The sequence below is a fragment of the Cetorhinus maximus genome, chromosome 3 (genome assembly GCF_964194155.1).
Source record: "Cetorhinus maximus chromosome 3, sCetMax3.hap1.1, whole genome shotgun sequence".
Lineage (NCBI taxonomy): Eukaryota > Metazoa > Chordata > Chondrichthyes > Lamniformes > Cetorhinidae > Cetorhinus > Cetorhinus maximus.
Window position 1 is genome coordinate 6,212,459 of NC_135881.1, and position 5,905 is coordinate 6,218,363.

Consider the following 5,905-nt stretch of genomic DNA (forward strand, 5'->3'; position numbering starts at 1 on the left):
CACTCCCAACTTGTGCCTTGTAGATGATGGATAAACTTTGGGGAGTCAGGAGGCGAGTTACTCGCCACAGGATTCCTAGCCTCTGAACTGCTCTTGTAGCCACAGTATTTATGTAGCTGATCCAGTTCAGTTTCTGGTCATTGGAAACCCCCAGGATGTTGATAGTTGGGGGGGGCTTCAGCAATGGTAATGCCATTGAATGTCAAGGGGTGATGGTTAGATTCTCTCTTGTCGGAAATGGTAATTGTCTGGCACTTGTGTGGTGCGAATGTTACTTGTCACTTATCAGCCCAAGCCTGGATGTTGTCTAGGTCTTGCTGCATTTGGACATGGACTGCATCAGACATAGAATGGGATTTGGTGGGGATGTGGTGGATAAATTCTAATGCAGAGAAGTGTGAAGTGATACATTTTGGTAGGAAAACGAAGAGAGACAATACAAAATAAAGGATACAATTCTAAAGGAGATGCAGGAGCAGAGGGCCTGAGGTATATGTGCACAAATCATTAAAGGTGGCAGGGCAGGTTGAGAAAGTGGTTATTAAGGCATTTGGGATCTTGGGCTTTATAAATATAGGCAGAAAGTGCAAAAGCAAGGGTGTTACGGTGAACCTTTTCAATGTACTGTTTTGACCTCAAATGGAGTATTGTGTTCCATTCTGGGCACCAGACTTCTGGAAGGATATGAAGACATTGGCGAAGGTGCATACAAGGTTTACAAGAATGGTTCCAGGGAAGAGAGGCTTCACTTGCATGGAGAGATTGGTCAATTCTGGATCTCAGAATCACAGAATTATTACAGTGCAGAAGCCATTTGGCCCATTGTGGCTGCACCAACTATCCGAATGAGTAACTCACCGAGTACCATTCCCCCTTCTCTCTGTAACCCTGCACATTTTTCCTTTTCAGATAACTGTCTAATTCCCTTTTCAATGCTTCAATTGAACCAGCCTCAACCACATTCTCAGGCTGTGCATTCCAAACCCCAAACACTCGCTGTGTAAAAATGTTTCTCCTCATATCTCTTATGCTTATTTTACTAATTACTTTAATTCTATGCCCTCACTTTCTTGATTCTTTCATGAGTGGGAACAGTTTCTTCCTCCCTACTCTGTCCAGAGTCGTCATGATTTTGAATACCTCTATAAAATCTCCTTGCAACCCTCTTTTCTCTAACAAAAACAGTCCTAACTTCTCTAACATATCTTCATAATTGAAGTTCCCCAGCCCTGGAACCATTCTCGTGAATCTTTACTGCTCCCTCTCTCATGCCTTCACATCCTTTCTAAAGTGTGGTGCCCAGAACTGGTTACAATGTCCGGTTGAGGCTGAACTAGTGACTTATACTGTTAAGAAACGCAATCACTTACCTTAATTTTAAATTGGCTGTCAGAGGTTGAGAACTTGGGTCTCCTGTACATGTGCCTGCCGGGAACTAGCCACACATGCGCAGTTCGAGTTTCTTTCTGCTCTTCAGCCAGGAACCGGACCTATACATCTGCGCAGAAAAAAAGAAGCTAAGAAGTGAAGTGTCATGAAACTGCAAGTCAGGCGACCTGAACCAGAGCGCCATCAGGAGGAAGATGTCCCAGGGAGCTGGACACAGGAGGTGGAAAGGAAGAAGGGTCCAAACCGGAGAGTGAGACAGAAAGAGGTCCCAGATGAAAGCCCCAGGCAGGGACAAAGACTGGGATCAGAAAGGTCCCAGAAGGAGGTTCCAGGTACGGGAGAAGGAACAGGAATTGGAAACAGGTCCTGTTAAGTAAAGTTGAAAGAAAGGAGCAAAGCAATAGGCTCGAAGTTAAAGAGACAGAATTGTGAGGAGCAGACTTGAAGTGAAGTGGGCTTGAGAGAAGTCCTAAAGATCCGAGGAGGCAGCCGAAGGTCGGTGACTCCTTACTGTGGGCCTTTTGGAGCAGTGGTGTTCTGCTTGGCATGGCCAAAGATCTGAAATTTTGTTTGGAAGATGAAGCTTGAGTGTACTTGGAGATCTGGGAAAAAGAATCTCGGAAGGCAAGATTGAAACACTGGAGGTGGATCCTTGTTGAAGCCATCAAGTGGGAGCGACATTTGGAGATAATCCCAAGTTGAATTCTTCAAATGTGGAGATTGGAATCCCTTGTGAAAAAGATAAAGTTTCAGTGAGATTGATTGGCCCACAATGTGACCACGTATGGGTGGGTTGTTGAAAAATCCATGGATCTGCCTTAGTCGCATCTTCCATTTACTTTGGAATGTGGTGTGGCTGACAACAGTTCACCTGTTAATTCATATGTTAATTCATATGTTAATTCACATGTACCACATACTTACCCTGAATATTAGCGTATAAGATAGATATGGTAAATTGTTTTATCTTGCCAAATTTGTATGTGTCCATAGAGATATAGCTGGGCTGAAGGAATAGTAAATATTTGAATCATTTTCTTGTGTTTGTATTGAGATCTTTCCAACCTTTTTGTCTGGTGTAATATAATTCCTTTTTTCTTGTTTGATAAATGCTTTATTCTTCGTGTTATAAACTCATCAGTGGACACTTGTGAATTTGTTCAGTAACTTTCCTCCACAGTTGCTTAAAAAAAAGTTAGGATCTGTCAAGCCAGGTTTCAGCCTGGGATCTGACTTATCCAGTATTTACATCAGCTGGGATCGCAGCAGTGCAAATTCAACACAACTTACATCATTTTTTCAACAAGGGTATTACGTTTGAATTTCTCCAGTCCTTTAGCATCACCCCTGACTCTAAGGATGACTGAAAACTTATGGCCAATGCCTCTGCAATTTTCACTCTTACTTTCCTCAGTATCCTTGGATGCATGTCATCCAGTCCTAGTGCCTTGTCAACTTTAATTGATAACCTACCCAATACCTCCTCCTTTTCAATTTTAAACCCATCTAGTGTCTGAATTACCTCATCTTTTACCATGCCTGGGTGGCATCTTCCTCCTTGTATTTATTTAGTACCTAATAGCCCCTACCCCTCCTTTTATCACCTTTTTACTCTTTATATGCTGAGTGAAAACTTTGATGCCAGCTCCAGTCTCTTTTCATTCTCCATCTTTGCTTCTCGTATTTGCTTCTTCACCTCTCCTCTGAATATCCTGTATTCAGTTTCATTCTTCAACTGTATTTTCTACCTAACACTTTTTCTTCTTTATTTCAATTTCAATCTTTATTCTCATCCTAACTAGGGCCTTGTATAGTTTTAGCAAGACTTCCCTATTCTTATACTCTATTCCCTTTGAAATAAAGGCCAACATTCAATTTGCCTCACCTATTACCTGCTGAACTTGTATGCTAGCTTTTTGGGATTCAAGCATGAGGACTCCCAATTCCCCCTGTGCTGCAGCTTTCTTCAGTCTTTCTCCATTTAAATAATATTCAGCTCCTCTATTCTTCCTACCAAAGTGCATAACCTCACACTCACCTACATTATATTTCATCTGTCACATTTTTGCCCACTCAAACATTCACCCCCTCTACCACCGATGCACAGTGACAGCAGTGTGTTCCATCTACAAGATGCACTGCAGGAATTCACCAAGGCTCCTTCGACAGCTTCCAAACCCATGACTACTACCATCCAGAAGGACAAGGGCAGCAGATAGATGGGAACACCACCACCTGGAAGTTCCCCTCCAAGTCACTCACCATCCTGACTTGGAAATATATCGTCGTTCCTTCACTGTCGCTGGGTCAAAATCCTGGAACTCCTTTCCCAACAGCACTTTGGGTGTACCTACACCACATGGACTGCAGCGATTCAAGAAAGCAGCTCACCACCACCATCTCAAGAGAAATTAGGGATGAGCAATAAATGCTGGCCCAGCCAGCGAAGCCCACATGCATTGAATGAATTTTTTAAAAATCACTTAACCTGTCTATATTCCTCTGCAGACTCTTTGTGTCATCCTCACCACTTGCCTTTCCACCCATTTTTGTGTCATCTGCAAACTTGGCGATAGTACATTCATTTCCCTCATCCAAGTCTTTAATTTATGTTGTAAATAATTGTGACCCCAGCACTGATCCCAGAGGCACCCCACTAGTTACAGGTTGCCATCCTGAAAATGCCACCCCCCACCGCATCCCAACTCCCTGTCTTCTTTCTATTAGTTAGCCAGTCCTCTAACCATGGTAATACACTACCCCCAACACCATGTGCTCTTATCTTATTAAGTAGCCTTATGTGTGGCACCTTATTGAATGCCTTTTGGAAATCCAAATATATTACATCTACTGGTTCCCCTTTACCTATCCTGCTTGTTACCTCCTCAAAAAATTCTAATAAATTTGTCAGGCATGATTTCCCTTTCATGAAGCTATGCTGATTCTGCTTAATTATATTATGCATTTCTAAATGCTCTGCTATTACATCCTTTATAATAGACTCCAACATTTTCCCAATGTCAGATGTTGTTAACTGGCCTATAGTTTTGTTTCCTTCCCTTTTTGAATAAGGGTGTTATATTGGCATTTTTCCAATTCTCTGGGTCTTTTCCAGAATCTAAGGATTTTTGGAAGATTACTACCAGTGCGTCCACTATCTCTGCAGCTACTTTATTTAATATCCTAGGTTGCAACCCATCAGGTCCAGGGGACTTATTGGCCTTTAGCCCCATTAGCTTCCCTAGTACTTTTTCACTAGTGATAATTATTGTATTTATTTCCCCCCCATCTTTTGCCTGATGATTACTTAGTATATTTGGTATGCTATTAGCGTCTTCTACCGTGAAGACTGATGCAAAGTATTTATTCAACTCCTCTGCCATTTCCTGGTTCCCCATTATTGTTTCGACAGCCTCATCCTCTAAGGAGCCTATATTGACTTTGGCCTCTCTCTTCCTTTTTATATATTTAAAGAAGCTCTTTTATCAATACCACCACCCTGCCCCCATTTTTTTTTCCTTTTCTATCTTTCCTAACACATTGTATCCAGGGATATTTAACATCCAGTCCTGTCCTTTTTTGAGCCAGGTCTCTTTTATAGCCACAACATCATATTTGCAAATGGCAATCTGCACCTGAAACTCACCAAACTTATTTACCACACTCTGTGCATTCACATAGATGCTCAGTAACCCTGATTTAGGCTTCAATACTCCTTTACTCTGACCCCACTTTTTAACCTACTATTCCCTACTCTCGTGCTATCTATCTCTCTCAGTATTCTACGCCCCTTGTTAATCCTGTGTGGTATTATCTTGTGGTTTCCACACCCCTGCCATGTTAGTTAAATGATCCCCACCTGCTCTCCTTAGAGAAGAGAAGATTGAGAGGAGGTTTGATCGAGGTGTTCAAAATCATGAGGAGCGACAGAGGGAGCAAGTACAGAGGATGCTGATTTTAGTTGATTGGCAAAAGAATCAGAAGCGACATGATATTTAAAGTCAGCTAGTCGTTAAGATTCGGAATGCACTGCCTGAGAGTGTGCTGGAGGCAGATTCAATCATTTCAAAATTGGATAATTAGCTGAAGAGAAAGGATTTGCAGGACTATGGGAAAAAGACAGGGGAGTGAGACTAGCTGAATTGCTCTTGCAGAGAGCTGGCACAGACATTACAATTTGAATGGCCTCCATATGTGCTGTAAACATTTTATAAATCTATGATTCAATAGTTATATCACCACCCACCAGAATGACATTCACTCTCAACATTAAGTTTTTTGAAGTGTTTATTTTGTTTGATATCAACTTTCAGTAATTGATGTGCAGTGTCTCCAAATACTAACTTTTTTTTCTGTTGTGTGTTATCAGCTTGGGTGTATGAGAAGATACAAAGTAAGTATAGTGGAAGCGTGGTGACATTTCGGTTCTGCATTTACCTTGAGAACAACAATTTCAATTTCAGATTGGTAAGATTTTAATGGAATCTTTTTCTTTATCAACAGAACGGCTACGAGA